This window comes from Dioscorea cayenensis, chromosome 5 (assembly GCF_009730915.1).
Source record: "Dioscorea cayenensis subsp. rotundata cultivar TDr96_F1 chromosome 5, TDr96_F1_v2_PseudoChromosome.rev07_lg8_w22 25.fasta, whole genome shotgun sequence".
NCBI classification, from domain to species: domain Eukaryota; kingdom Viridiplantae; phylum Streptophyta; class Magnoliopsida; order Dioscoreales; family Dioscoreaceae; genus Dioscorea; species Dioscorea cayenensis.
Genome location: NC_052475.1, coordinates 10,247,077 through 10,263,945, shown reverse-complemented (window position 1 = coordinate 10,263,945; position 16,869 = coordinate 10,247,077). Strand labels below are relative to the sequence as shown.

At 38.8% G+C, this 16,869-nt stretch overlaps 1 non-coding gene across 1 annotated transcript; it reads right to left on the bottom strand.

Annotated features, from left to right (window-relative positions):
* Positions 1-16,498: 16,498 nt before the first annotated feature.
* On the bottom strand, positions 16,499-16,605 carry LOC120262661. The gene has a single exon (XR_005536921.1). It is a non-coding gene; the product is annotated as a small nucleolar RNA R71 (small nucleolar RNA).
* Between the last annotated feature and the right edge of the window lie 264 nt (positions 16,606-16,869).

Sequence of the window (16,869 nt, the reverse complement as noted above, 5' to 3'; positions counted from 1 at the left end):
CCCGGGCTAAGGATCTCTTATTACTCCTTCTCGAGCTATTATCTAGCCTAAGATCTTAAGTGATGGATTTACTCTACTAAATACAAATAAAAACTAAACACAAGATTTGCTAGCAAATTAGAGAGAACAAGCAATAAGCAAGCAAGAGAATCAATGAAGTGCAAAGGCCTATGGATTTGGATCCCCTTGAGGGGTTATGATGCAACATGGATGATGATTTAAAGATGCAAGGGTAAATTGGACCATGAGATTCCAAGATTAGAACAACCCCAATTTCTCGGCGATTGAACCCTAATCCCATACGAACATAGATAGGAATTTCTTCCAAATCTACATTCCTACGATTGCATCAAGTACAAGGAAATCTCGCTTAGGAATAAACCTACTCTTCTTCGGATTAAACCTACATGGAGGGCTACCAAACACCCAATTTCTCGACGTGATGATACAAGTATCCCCTTCTAATCCATTCATGACCTAATACATGCGAGCAAGTCACATCTACATGCATCATTCATAAAAGAGCTACGGATTTCTCCTTGGTGTAACACTTAGCATGAAAACAATGGATTAGATCTCAAACATACCCAAGCATAGAATTAACAAGTAATCATCCAAAATACATGATAAAACCCCCCAAGGTTCACCAACACCCGGTGGCCTTGGGGGTCTAGTGTGTCATCATCTCATAACAAAGCATACAATCAACCAAAACATGAAACAAAGACATAGTATGACACTCCCTAGATGAAATGGTGAAGGATGAGGCGAGAATATGCCAAATGATGCTTCCCCCGCCAAAGGAATGCCGAATGACGCTTCCTCTAGCCGCGGTTCTCCTTCCTTCAAGTCGTGATCAATCTCCCCTTTGAATGATGTTGCCTTCTTGCCTTGAGAGCCTTGGACCTTGGGCTTGAATGATCTTCTAGCTTTCTTGCCCTTCTTCTCCTCCCCAAGGTCGCCGAAAATCTCCCAAAATGATCTCCCAAAAGTCGGCCAGCAAAAAGTCCTTTAATCAGCCCTAAAAGTGAGTATATATACCCCCGAGGCATACGGGCTGTATAGGGGTCGTATGGGGGTCGTATAGCACTCAGAAACCCTAGATTCGCGTTCCATACGGGGTGCATATAGCCTCCATACGGCCCGTATACTGGGTAGTATGGAAATCTGGATAGAACACCAAATCAATCCATCGCATACGATGCATACGGCCCCCATACTTGGGTAGTATGGGGGTAGTATGAAATTCATGTTTTCTTCTCTTTTTGCCAAAATGATATCTTCTTGTTCTCCATGGCTCCATATGCCCTACAAAGCAAATAATAGACGATTAAGCGCGAAACGGGCATCAAACCTCACAAAATACATGCAAAGTGCATACGATATATATATGAAAACACCTACATTTAGACACTTATCATGTGTGCTCCACAACCTATTGGAACTCAACTCACAATGAATATAGCTCTATCAAACGTACCATTAGGAGCCAGGGGAGTATTGTTTCAATTGCCCATCTCCACACATGTTTTGAATGCTTTATATTTTATTGTGCTTACATGCTTACATTGAGGGCAATGTACATCTTAAGTTTGTGTGTGTTGGGGGGTGGAGGGGGAGTTGACATTACACATGTTCTATACTTATGCTTCATTATTCATGCTCATGTAGCTAATGGCGGTTCACCTTAGTTGCAATGCTTGTATTCTTAAGTTTAGGAGAATTTTTAACATCAAATGTTCTCATGCTCTAGTTTTACTTGAATGTTTAGGAATTTTTGCCCGATTAACACTTGGTGCACTACTTACTCATTAAACCTTGTGAAAACTCAAGTTCAATGTTTAAGGGACTGTTTTAGTTTGTTTCTTGTGTTAATTTCATTGAAAAAAATGGAAATGAAGGAAAAAGAAAAGAAAAAAAGTTTTGTTTGTGCATTGGGTGTGGAAAGAGCTGCCACCTATGAAGTATGAAGCTAATCTCATAAGTCAGATACTAGTTATGCCCTAGTGAGAGAAAGAGTTATCTCATGGGATGAGTGAAAACTACCACCCCGGTAGAAAGAGCTACCACCTTGAAAGTGTGAAAGCCACCTTAGCAAAGGACTACTTTATAGGATGTGTGAAGCTACTACCTTCGCTTTTCCTTTTTGTAAATAAATAAGTCCCTCTTACTTAGAGCTTTGAGGAGTATTCGTTGGGTTGACTTTAGTGAGTTTACACACACTTACACGATATTGGGTTGTTGTCCTTTTTGATTGAAGTTTTAAGCTAGAGCATTAATTTTTCTTATTCAATGTTGAAATTTTTCCCCACTTGTAGAATGTTTCCCTTGCATACTTTTGGTGAACCTAAGGCCAAGCACTTCCAATTTTCCTTCTTATATGCTCGAATATTTTTTTATTTTTGCTTGAGGACAAGTAAAAGATTAAGCGTGGGGTAGTTTGATAAAGTGCTTCTGTATTAGTAATACGCGGTATTCTTTTCTCACATTGAGCATTACTTTTCTCAAATTTTATCGCTTATTTGTGTGTATATGTGTTTTTTGTGCATCTAGGATTGAGAAAAAAATTGTGGAAGAAATGAACCAAAAGTAGATCATGGATACATTTGTTGATGAACTTTGGGAGTGAACAAACGTGAAGACACAAGTTGTGCTCAAAGACATGTGAGTGTGTGCCAACCTCCATGGTGCTCAAATATTTACACAATTTGGAGGGACACAAAAGCAGTCAGACTCATGTGTTCTGACTTCTGCAATACTAGCAAGATCTTCGTCAATGTGGTTTAGTAGAAGACGTGACGGGATCTACCACATGGATGTGTGTACATTCATGTGGCCTCAACGAAAAGTGTGGATTCAGGAGTATTTTGGCGAAGCACTGTAGCAAATCAATGCAACGAAGTACTGTAGCAAATTAATGTAGCAATAGTACTGTAGCAGTTAATGTTCACAGCTTGCAGGAAATCAACTTCTGGAAATTCACACCGGTGCATGGAAATTCCACACGCTCGTGTGGATGCCCGATTCTAGCCCATATAAAAGTAGCAATTTCTGTCATTTTGAGGGATCATTTTCTCATATTTTTCCCATCTTTGGAGGCGGTCACGATTGCGGTTTGGAGAGGCTTTGGCTAGGTCTTTGGAGTGGTTCTACAGTATTCGACACCATGTTCCTTTGGAAGATAGTTATTAGGGGAGCTTTTGTCGGCATCGATTCGGCGAGGTGTGCCCTAGGCTTGATGAGGGAACCCTTGGAAAAGATGAGGCAACTCCACAAGACCATCTATATGGACTATGAGGGGGGTATTACTTATGGATTACATGCTTTTCCATTCAATTTAATAATTGATTGTATCTTGCTCCATGGAGAGCTAAACCCCTAGTGGGTGCTTGGACTTGTAAACCTTAGGTTTATTTTGTTTCATTTATCTTTCATTATGTGTCTTTAATTGATATTTTTAATTGAGTTCCAACCTTGAATGCTTGTTGGATTGATTTTCCCTTAGGGTGACACTAGTGTAGAGAATCTATCTTGGTAATCCTTATAGATGAGTGACACACCATGAGGGTTAGACAAAGCTAGGTTGGAGAGGGTCGAGAGGGTGAGTCGAGAGGTAGAGGAACATCCCCTTTCCCTTTTGATGCAATTTATCTTACCTCCACATTCCAAGAGTTCTTTGCGGTCACAATAGAGTGAAGTGCTAAGAGACAAACTCAACTGGGGCTTAGTTTCACTAGCAATAGAGTGAAGTATTGAAATAATCCTTAGTGTAGGGGCTTAATTATGACTAGGGGTCTCTCGCTTAGACCAAAGGGTTAGATCTATATTAGGGAATAGGGTTTATCAATTGAAATTCCCAAATCTTCATGCAACTCCACACAGTGTGAGACGTCGAGAGTATCCCTTTCCACCAGGGCATAGTGTGAGGGTTAGTCACGGTTGACCTTAGGTTTGGGACCGTGTATCTTAGGATTTCCACGACTCATTAGGCATTAGTTAGGAGGCATAATGAGAAGTCTTGCACTTGAAACAATAGAGTCAAGTGTTGAAGTAATCCTTAGTGTAGGGGCTTAATTATGACTAGGGGTCTTTCGCCTGGACCTAAGGGTTAGATCTATATTAGAGAATAGGGTTTATCACTTAGAATTCCCAAATCTTCTTGCAACCCCACATAGTGTGAGGTGTCGAGAGTATCCCTTTCTACCGGGGCATAGTGTGAGGGTTAGTCACGGTTGACCTTAGGTTTGGGACCGTGTGTCTTAGGATTTCCATGGCTCATTACGCATCAGTTAGGAGGCATAATGAGAAGTCTTGCACTTGAAACAATAGTCCTAGGGTAAGCAATGTCCGGGTGCCCCATTTTCCATCGATTGCCTCTCTTACTATTTCTATTTTGTCTTTTTGTTCTTTACTTTATTTCTATTTGCATTGATATTGTTCATACCCTCTTAAATCATCTTCACTATAGTTAAACAACAATACTTATATTTCCGAGCACTATTCCCTGTGGATATAATTATTGACTCACTAGAGTACTTTATTACTTCGACAACCCGTGCACTTGCGGTACACACACGCAAAGAGTGTGTCAGTTACTATGGTTGTTGTTGATGACCTTGTCTCTAATTATGCATAGGACATGTGGATGAAAGATAAACTTGCTAAGCTATTAGAAGATGACCCGCCTAATGAAGAGCTAGATGATATAATGGAAGGGGTGTACCACCAAGAACTTATTTGTATTGACACTCCTCCAACACGAGAACCATCAAAAGAAAAAAATTTCCTATGCAAAGAAATGGTGGAAACAAGTTACCACCAAAAATAAAAAAAGCCACCTATCTCACCATCAACTTCAACTTGCTTGACTCCTTGGTATTTTGGTGAGATCCACTTAATTGATTTTTTAGTTTCATACTCATAAAATGTTTTTTCAAGTGGCCATGAGAGGTCTCAATTTCATGAACCTCTTTGATGAGTAAGAAAGCTACGTCAAGCTAGTGACATTAAACAAGCGCTCCTTGGGAGGTAGCCTAAGATTTTGTATCTTCTGGTTTAGTTTGTTGTTTTGTATTCATGTTTTTGTTTTTTTTTTGTTTGGTAGCTGTGTTGCTTTATTGGTAATTTGTATCTCTCTGGGTTTTTCTCTATGTTTTGTCAGTTTTGTTGTACTTTCTTGTTGGTAAAACACTTGTGCTAATTGCTTAACTTGTAAAGCAGAGAAAACAGAGTTCTGGAATGCTTCTAGGCTGAGTATGGGAAAAACACACACCTGTTTAAGCCGTGCAATTCTCTGGTTTTGATATTTTTGAAGTATTTTAGGAAGCATGGCCAGAACACGCCCTTACTTCCTAGGAAACACGTGACAAGGTCCCCTTGCGTATATCCCGCAAGTGCACGGGTTGTCGAAGTAATAATCCCGGATAAGCTGGTATCGTATCCATAGGGAGTAGGGAATAAAAACACTTAATTCACTTCTTAGCTATATGAAAGATGAATGGTGGTATATGTGACAATGATTCAATTCTCAAAAGTAAAAACAACAAGTAAGAGAGCACAAGTAAAGGAGAAGGTAAGGCAATTGATAAAGATGGGGTACCCGGATATTGCTCCGCCTAGGACAATTATTTCAAGTGCAAGAACCCTCTATTATGCTTCCTAATTAATGCAATCGTGAGTTGTGGAAATCCTTAATTACATTGTCCTAAATCTAAGGTCAACCATGCATAACTCTATACATGTCCTAGAGGAGAGATTGAATAACCTCTCAACCTCGCACTCGCATAGAATTGCAATAAGCTCTAGGGATTCCAAGTGATAAATCACTTCCTAATTATAGACCTAATCCTTTGGTCCAGGTGGAAGGTCCCTAACCACAATTAAGCCCTAGTACTAAGATCACTTCTACGCCTCACTCCATTGCACCCGCAACTAAGCCCCAGCGGAAGGTCATCCATTAGACCATTCACTCTATTATGGCCGCAAAGAACTCGAGGAACGGAAGTAGAATTTAACACATTGGAGGAGAAAGGGGACGCTCCAGTACCTCTCGACTCACCCTCTCAACCCTCTCTAACCTAGTTTTGTCAAACACTCGTGGTGTGTCACTCACTCACAAGGTTACCAACAAGAACTCTCAACCCTAGTGTCACTCTAGGGGAGTATTCAAATAATCAAGCATTCAAGGCTGGAACTCACAATAAACATCAATTAATTGAAAGCATAATAAAGAGATTCAATGAAATGAATACATCCTAGGGTTAACAAATACCCAAGTACCCACTAGGGGTTTAGCTCTCCATGGAGCTAATTAAAATCAAAGAAATAGAATGTAAAAGCAATGAATCCATAGAAAACCCCCACGATAGTTATGTCGATGATCTTGTGGAGAGTCCACTACTCGTCACAAAGGGTCCTTTGTCCTGCCTAGGATACACCTCGCCGGATCGGTGCCGATGAAAGCTCTCCCAATAACCTTCTTCCAAATGACGCGTGATGTCGGAGCCGTAGAACCTCTCCAAAACACTAGCCAATACCTCTCAAAACCCTAGCCGAAGCCCTCTCACAAGTTGGGGAAAAGATCGAGAAAAGAATCCTGAAATCGGGGCTGAATCGGCTTTAAATAGGGCTGGAATCAGGGATCCACATGTCCCTGTGGACTCCCGTGTGGATTTTTCACATGGGCGTGTGGAAATTCCACATGGCCGTGTGGATTCTCTGTTCTGCAGTTTTCTCGGCCGGCTGTGAACAGTGCTTCTACAGTACTTTGCTACATTATTGCTACAATGCTCTGCTACAGTATCCATCCTGAAATACTTCCCAAATCCATACTTTCATCGAGGTAATGCAAACGGGCACACGTTCATGTCTTGGATCGCTTTGCTTCTTCAATGACAGATAAGTTGATGGAGATCTTGTTCTATGTGCATAAGTCGGACTGCTTGAGTATGACTGCCCTTGTGCCCCTCCAAATGGTTGTACTAACTCAAATACGAGGAGGTTGGCACACACTCTAACATCTCACACCCGACCTATGTTTTCGCGTTTGAACCTTAGCAAGATTTCCTCCAAAATCGGTGCATTATGATCCACATTGGCTTCTTTCCTTCATAATCGGCCTCACAACCCTACCTGCATAAAAGTAACATAAAAACATACATATTAGTGTAAAAACCCGAGAAAGGTAATGCATAACATAAGGAAAGAATGCTTCGCATTCATATCACATAAGCACTTATCAACATGGTTGCATGCTATTTTCATGATCGTGCTATTCAATTTTTGTATTTATTTTATAAACCCATGAAAATCATGGCTTAGAAGCATGGTCATAGCCTGACCAGTTTTCAATTTTCTAGATCTTTGTTGAAAACTTGTGAAAAGCAGGGCTTCCAAGCACTAGGAAAGCATGACCGTGTTTCCTCCTTCTTCATTCCTTGGAAAGGAGCACACCTGTGCTTAGGGCACATTTCAGGGTTACCGATCATCTTCTCATTGGTTTCCTTTATAAACTAGTCACCACCGGCTTTTCCTTCACCTTCTCTTTGTGAAAAATTCATTCTTTCTTCTATCTTGAGCAATCCTTGCGTTGTTTATTGGCGTTTTCACTGTCGATCCGCCAGTTTTTAGTTCTGTTTCATCCCTTTTTCTTTCTTCTTTAAATCATGTGGTAAGATTCAAAAACCTTCATTTATTTTTGTGAAAACCATGGTTGATCTTGTTTTAAATGCTGTGAAATGCTTGCTATCATGTTTACCATTCAATTCTCAACCTGTTTGCATGATTTTGGTTGGTTGAAGCCTTAATCTCTAATAAGTGCTTGTGTATACATATTTTATTGTATGTTTTACATACATTGAGCATCACTTTTATTAGATTTTGTGGCTCATAGAGTGTGTTTGGTGTTCTTTTATGCAAACAGGGTTGTGAACGTATATAGGGAAAAAAACAGCAAAGATAGGGCATGGAGGCACATTTTGAGAATCTTCTGTGCATCATATGATCAATGCATGAGATATGGGTCAGATACATGGGTGTGTGTGCTAACTTTTGAGGATTTTAGAGTCATTTTATAAGTTGGAAGGGCATGAAGGCAGTCACATACTTATGTTCCAGATCGTGCAAAGATTGTAGAGGAATTATCATTATTTGCAATGGATAGAATGCCATAGGACTTACCACATAGGGAGTGTGCCTGACCATGTGGCTTCAAGAAAAAAAGATTTTGGGAAGTTACTATTCATGAGTACTATAGTTGGAAACCAAATGTCCGTATGGAAATTTTTCCATATGAGCATGTGACCGCCCTTGTGGAAATTCCTTAAGGGTGGGTGGCTATGTGAGTGGTTGTGTGAAAGCCCAATTTTAGATTATAAAAAACTGACTTGAACAGTTTTCATGTATCTTTTTTCCTATCTTTTGTAGAGAGGTCAGTTAGGGTTTGGAGAAGGTATTTGCCCATCAAATGAGTGCTCTAGGCTTGATGGAGGGTCCTTGGAGAAGAAAGAGAAACCCTTGGGGACTATCAACATGGATCAGAAGGTTATTATTCTTATGTATTGCATTTGTTTCATTCGTATTTTGATTTGATATTGTTATGCTCCATGGAGAGCTAAACCCCCAAGGGGGTATATGGACATGTAAATACTAGGATTCATTGTTTCATTGAGTTTTATTATGTTTCTTTTAATTGAGAATTTAATTTGAGTTTCAATCTTGCAAGTTTGTTGATTGGTGTTCTCTTAAAGTGACACTAAGGTTGAGGGCTAAGCCTAATCATCTTATTTACGAGTGACCATCACTACTTGGATTAGATTTACCAAGATTGAACAGGGTTGAAAGGGTGGGTTGAGAGGTAGCGGAGCGCCCCCTTTCCCCTCTAGTTTGATTTACCCTACATCCAATTTCTAAGAGCTCTTATGATAAAAGCTAAAAAGTTCATATTATGGTTAGGATCTCATCAACAAAGAAGGGAATTATCATGTGAAAAATATACATGCCCAAATGCAACAGATAACAAAACTTTTAATGGCAAGTAATCATAATAAAACCCTAACGCATGCCAGAACATGGATTAAAATTTAAACAAATAGATAATTAAATGTTTTACCTTTTGTTTTGATGATGATTGTGAACGTACCCTTGTTTCCCCAAAATCAAAAGAGATTGTGAATCTCGTCTCCTCTCTACAATCACGTACACACGAGTGCCTCAGGGAATCAAGAAGTTATTGTAGTACCTCGAGAAACAATGCTTGTTTCTCGGTTTGAATAGCAAGCACCTGAGATCGATCAATGAGACACAAGTGAAAAATAATTTCCTCTTGGTCTCAAGATCCAATCTGCATAGAAGAGAAAAAGGGATTATAGGCACGGTGGCGGTGGTGGGCACCAGCGGCGGGCAGCGGTGGCAGGTTCTGGTGGCGGGCAGCGGTGGCGGTGGCCAAGGGAGAAGAAGGGTCAGTGACGGCTAGGGTTTCTCAAGAGACTATCTCTCAATCGCTCTATTGTTTCTCCCTTATATTAGGGTTAGACCATCTATTTATATTGGAAACCCAAAACCCTAATTTATGATAAAACCCTTCACTCCTAATCAAATTAAGATTCTCTTCTTTACTTGATTAATTAAACCATTTTAATTAACCAGATCCATTAGATTGAATCCACACTTAATAAGACCTAACCCGAACAAGCTATTTGGTCCACCTAATTAAGCTTTATACCAGAACCCTAATCAGATGGTCCAATGAGTAATAATTACTGAACCTTGATCCTGACATTCTAATTATATGATCTTATATGTCCATTTAACATTGGCAATGAGCTTAAACAACTTTAACACTCATAAATAATAATTATTCTCTAGCAAGATAATATGATTACCCAATATTAAATGAAGGTTAATTTCGAGAATTAATGGAACCTATCTCAACCTCATACAATCCTTTGCCAATGAATATCTTAATTAGCATAAGACATGGAGCAAGTCACCCTTATTTTAATGCTAATTAATTTCTTGATCTCTTAGTGAACTAACTAGGTCAAGTAAATGATAACTCTTATCATTTCCCTTGGGCATGGCCACGCACTACTCAGTCTCACTATTTAAGTGGCCAGCTATATTCACTTTCTCTATAGAGAGGGGAAATCCTTTCACTTCACTCATATCTCTCAACATGAACCGTGACATGCCCAAACATACCCGTACTTGCCACTCAATTACGAATGACATTAGGCGTAAGTCAAAGCATGTAAGGATACATTTGAGATCCATTGTGATTTCAGGTATAAGGATTCGAGTACAAGAATTGCTTGAGATAAACACTTATAACTTTACAACCATGTAGTGTTCTCAAGAGCGGATTGATCCAAGTACACTATTTCCTAACATGTATCTATGTCCTTTGACTGATATCCCATATCCTATGACCCATAAAACAAGGCCATCTCACAAAAGACATATTAGTCTTAAGTTATTATCATTCCCATGAAAATAATCAACTACAGACATTTAGTATATTGTTCTAGTTTATGCTCTAATGTTTTATTATCCAAACCACGCATTTGATTACTTGAGCAGAACCAATATTCAAGAATGTTTTATCTTATTAACTATGCACAGAAATAATAATAAATAAAATGATTCCTCATAATAATTATCCAAATAATAAGAGTTCATAGAATGTATTGGGGATAGGGATTACACTAACAATTTTCATGTCATTTACACTACATTCAACATGAAATTTGACATGTTTAGCACTTAATTAGCATGAGATATCATTCTTTTATTCACCACAGCCTTTATTTTGGGTTTAAGGCAAAAGATGTGAATTCGGGGCGTTTTGAAGCAAAATGGATCAAATTGATGAATCAAAGCTTTACCATGGCTTACAATGGCAGTGGTGAAATCTTAACATGGCCTTTGTCCACACTTAATACTATTGTTATCAAGCCATGGCAGTGTGGAATCAGTAGGAGTAACACAGAAGCCACAATGGCCTCACAACAACCGTTGTGAAACTATCATGATTGTGATTCACCCACACAATGCCCAGGGAAGCTGTGCTAGGATGCAACATGGAGCCCACATAATAACTTACTCACCACAAGCATCACAACGCCCGTTGTGAGGCCGTTACACACTCAATCCTATATAAAACCTAGGGTTTTTTGATCAAGGAGAGATTCTTTTGCCAAATAAGGTAGAGCAGACAGAGTTTTGGAGTTCTGAACTGCTAGAGATGACTTTCATCCATATTTCAGTAGATTCTAGTGAGTTTTCCATGGTATATTTAATAATCATCATTAGAGGAGGACACGTGAAGAGATTTGGCATTGTCTTGTCAATCTTGGGATCCTCTCAAACTCAACCTTCGTAGACCTTTTTGAGGGAGTTAGTTTAGAAATTTTTTAACACTACTCTTTGGTCTTATGGTTTTATATTTATTTTTATATCTCTATTTGTGATCCATAAGAACCCAATTCGAGGGAGAATTGTATGTCTAGGTCCCTCGATTATTGTTTATGAATCTTGACTCTTACCAATAAATCTTTCTAGTTTATGTGATTCATTTCATGTTTCTTGAATGCTATTCTTGTTAATGTGGATGAGGAAGATATACCCCTATATTAGAACACACATTCCATGTTAGATCTATGCATGCACTAAGAGATTAGGTATAGCTAGGTTTCTGAATTATGGATCAATTGCCCCTTAGACTAAGGGTTTGATTTGTCCTATCTACAAGAATTCTTGTACTGAAGGTAAACATAGGAGGTTGGGATAGGAAGAGATTCTATCTTAAGTTTCTAGTAATTTAGACCTGGTTGCCAAGAGATTGGGACTAGTAGGCCTTTAAATTCCCCCATCTAATACTAGAATACGATTGTCATACTCATTGCCTATGATAAGTAATAATCAAAACAACTATCATACAACCACACAACTCCTTCCAATCATGCTTAATGATTCTCCAATTGTATTGTTTAATAAATTGTAGAAGTAGGCTAAGGAAAAAGCGTAAATGTTTAGGCTATTGATTAAGCAAAAAGGAAGTAGTAGGAGCCTCTCTCTGTTCCTGAGGAAATATGGCCATTATGCTCACCCACGAGGTATTACTTGATGACCTGTACACTTACGGTGTTCACGGCTCATTGTAATATTATTTGCATATTTATATTCATATTTACACACATCACATTAGAGGTCCATCATCTTAGCAATCGTATGTGGTGTGGGGCATCAAGAGCATCCTCTCCGCTGGGACCTCGTATGGGATTAGGGATATTTCACCTAAACTAAAAGGTTTGATCTACTTATTGGAATAGGGTTTATCACTTAGGATACTTAGAAATCTAAGTAGTTATATGTTGTATGAGTTATCAAGATAGTTCTCTGCTGGGACCTTATAGGGGCCTAGTCACCGGTTGGCCTAGGTTAGGGATCGGTGTGTTTTTGGATTCACATGACTCAATTATTCTTAATTAGGGAGGCAAAATACTAATCTTGCACTTAACTTATAATCTTAGGGGGAGCATTGTCCAGGTACTCTATCTTTCATTGATTGATTTCTTTTCAATGCCCATTGCTTATTTACTTTCTCTTGTTCTTTGATAATAACTTGACCACATTTCACCCATTAATTTGGTTTGACTTATTAATGAAGTTTTAGTTATTGCAAATTTCCTATTCCTTGTGAATTCGATTGCCCCACCCATTAGGTACATTATATTGCTTGAGCAACCAGTGCACTTGTTGATACACATTAGGGGTGTGTTAATCTCTTTTTAAGGGCATTCAGGGAAGACGATTACCCTGAAGCACAGGTGTGTTCCCTCCAAAGCATGGCGGTGCTCCTTATTTTTGCTTGAGTGTGCTTATCTGAAGCACAACTGTGCTATTTAATTTTGTCTATGCTTTTATTGAGCATGTCCCATGCTTTCATTGTTTTATTAAAAATTTTGCTCTAACTTGAACTATTATGCTTGTAGATGATACTAATGACTATGTGATCAATGGGAAGGTCTTACAGGAGATAGTCCTAGAGGAGGAGATGCATTATCTTTTGGGAGATGGAGCTTGGCACCAGCTTTTTCAGATCATTTGTACAGATTCTACGGAGCGAGCCTTAGAAGTCCTAGCCATGTTTTAGCTGTGATATAAGGAGCTTCCATAGAACCGATGGCAAGCAGCAAAAAAAGGGAAATTGAGAAGCTGATAAGTGCTTGTATGTGCATATTAATTAGTATGTTTTACTTAAATGGAGTATTGTTTTCATCAGGTTTTATGGCTCATTATTGTCTTTTTGTGTTCTTTTGTGAATTTAGGGTTATGAAGACATGTCACAGAGGAAGAATGCAAAAATAAGTCATGAAGGTTCTTTTTGGAGTTTTTTGCTCAACATAATGAGCATGAACAAGGTATGATTTTATACATGAGGGTGTGTGCCAACTTCTAAAAAGAGTTCAAGTGAATAGGTGCTGTAGAAGGGCACAACAGTAATCACACATTCACATTTTGAATTGTTAAATGATTTAAAAAGCTCTCAACATGGTTTTTTATGCATCAAGAAATGCCCCATGACTTACCAAAAGGATGTGTGTCTATCTAGGTGGCCTCCGAAGAAAACGGAATGGAATTTGGAGTCCGTTTGAGCAATTTTCAGTGAAGCTAAAAACCCTTATGGGGGTGTGGAAATTCCACATGGCTGTGTGGATTTTTCACATGGCCGTGTGGATTCCCAATTTGAGGGTTTAAATAGCCAGCTTGAAGAGTTATTTGGGGACTTCTTTTCCTATCTTTGTGAGGGAGTGCGGCTAGGGCTTGGATAAGGTTTTTGCAAGGTTTTGGAGTGCTTCTACACCATTCAACATCGATTTCCTTTGAAAGGGAGTTATTGGAGGAGCTTTCAATGACATTGATTCACCGAGGTGTGCCCTAGGCTCGATGGAGGAGTCATTGGAGAAGGAAGAGCGGCTCTTGGAGACCATCATTATGGGACAAAAAAGGGTTATCTTTATGTATTGCTTGCACTTTCATTTGAATTCATCTTTGATTTTGTATTACTCCATGAAGAGCTAAATCCCTAGTGGGTGCTTGGACATGCAAACCCTAGGATGTATTTGTTTCATTGACTTTTATTGCATTTCCTTTAATTGAGTATTTATTTGAGTTTCAATCTTGTGTGTTTGATACTTGGTTTTCCCTTAGAGTGATACAAGGGTTGAGAACCTATTCTAATCATCCTTTTGATAAGTGATGATAAGTGTCTAAATATATGCATTTATATATAAGTTTTTTGTATTCTAGCATGCACTTTTGATTGAATAGATACATGTTTTACGTTTAAATTTGTTTTATTTGTGTTACAGGCTTAAAAGAAGCCAAGAAGAGCTCAAGAACACAAATGGGAAGATATCGGCATCCAAAATTGCATTTTAGGGTTCAAGTAATGTAGCAGACACTGTAGCAGAAAAATTATTCGAGCTATAGGAATTTGGCTGCAAACCTCACAGGCTCCATGTGCTCGCATGAATGACCATGAGGCTCACTAGAGATTTTGGCATCATTCACTATAGATGAATTACCATAGGAAAACACTACATCTGGTTACTGAAGCATCGAATCAATTTTAGAGTAGAAAAGATGTGAACCTTATGGGCATCCATGCACTCATATAGAGCACATAAGGCTTGTGCGGACCACTTTATATAAAAAGCTAAGCCAGATTTTGAGGCAACTTTTCTAAGAGATTTTGAAGCACTAGGAGGAGGTGACTTCACCATTGCAAACAGAGGTCAAATCTCATGATTTTGAGGGAGGAAATCGAAGGGAGAAATGTCATTAGACAAGATCTTCACCGATCTCATCTTTGGGGAGCTTAAGGATAACGAGGGAAACCTCTCCTATAGCGCCGTCCTTGGAAGCTTTCCACGCCATCTTTCTCATCATCTTGCTTCCATTGTTTGAGGGAGTTTTAGTATGCATTTTGTAGTTGTTTCCCTGAACTTATTTCTTGTATTTGCTTGTATGGACGACTAGACACTAAGGTTACCAGATGCCTGTGAACCTTGGGGTAAACTTGTCTAGTTGGATGCTTTGAGTTGTTTTAATGCAATTGTTTGTTTTGCGGTTTAAGCTTTATGATCTTTGATGTATTGATTTGCATGAGGACTCTGTATTTCAACTTCTAGGTTGCACTTGGTTACGTGACCTACGCCCTTTTGCTAGACACACTTTGCTTGATGGGGATTCATGTATCAATACACCGTGAACATCGGGTATTTCATACCCCCTCTAACCATTAAGATTGGACCTAGGCATTGAGTATTAGCCCTAATTATAGATTTCCCTGTTGGTAATGCAATCATAGGAGGATTTAGCTAGAAGAGATTCTAAACCAATACTTATATGGGATTAGGATTTCTCTTTGCCTGAAGTACCATTTGCATTGCAGCTTTAGTATCCCTCTAGCTTTAGTAACCCTAAGTGAATCGACATCTTTGACCACCCTCTTACCTTGGATTTTCACCCACTCATCTTGGCATGTAGACATTCTCCAATAATCATCTTAGTTTCTCTAGTAGCTTAGATCAAGTGAACACGAATTTAGAGGTTAAACAACAAGTGAAAAGGAAGTAAGGGTAGCTCCTTTTCCTTGAGGAATATGATCCTTGTGTCTTGCATAGAATATTACTTGATGACCCTGTGCACTTGTGGGTGGTCAATCAAGTTTTTGGCATCATTGCCGGGGACCCACAAGGAATACTCTTAAAACTCACAGCTTGTTGATTTAGCCATTTTATTTAATTCATTTCTCTTGTTTTTATTTTATTTATTGTGTTTTATTTATTCTTTGTTTCTTGTTGTATATATCACGTTCCTTTTTCCATCGTCTTACACTTTTTGAGTTTCTCTTATCTTGGGTTTAACTCTTGTTGTGTTTGATTTTTGTAAGGTACCTTATGTATGACAAGTGCAAATTATTCAATCTTGTTGTAATTAGACTGTGAAATTGAGATGACCTTGCATCGAAGATTGTGAGAAGATATAGAAATTTCAGAACAACAAGATCTTCAGATAGAGGACAGAGAAGAATCAGTCATGGCTGAAGAACCAAGAAAAACACTGTAGGACTACGAGAGACAGCAATTTTTCAGCTGATGAATTAAGTGTGCAAGGTTCAAACGTTCTGGCAAATAATTTTGAGATTACGGCAAGTACAATTGGGATAATCCAATTTTCTATCTCGTTTGATGGGTTAGCTCATGAGGACCCCCATGCTTATCAGTCTTATTTTTTTCAAATCTTCTCCACTTTCAAGATAAATTCTATGTCAGATGACGCTATTAGACTGAGGCTCTATGTCAGATGACACTATCAGTTTGAGAGGGTAGCTTACCGATGGCTTGCTTCATTAGCTCTGGGCGCAATCAAGACATGGAAAGAAATGGAGGAGAAATTCCTAGCAAGATACTTCCCACCTAGCAAAGCAGGCAGACTTAGGCAAGAAATTTTAGCCTTCAGGTAAGGAGATTTAGAAACTTTGTTCGAAGATTATGAAAGGTTCAAGGACCTTTTACTAAAATACCCTCATCATGGGTTTTCATCTTGGATAAGAGTGCAAAAGTTGTACATTGGGTGGGATTATAAAACCCACCAACTCATTGATGCCATGACAGGGGGTTCATTAAGTAACAAATACCCCAAGGATGATGAAAAACTGATTGGAAACATGGCTAGTGATACACCGTTGCGTGTGTGTTCGCAAGTGCACATGTGTTGAAGTAATAAAGTACCCAACGTGTGGGTAGTTAAATCTACAGGGAATAGAGTCTAGATACAAGTAGTATTACTAATTAGCTAGAG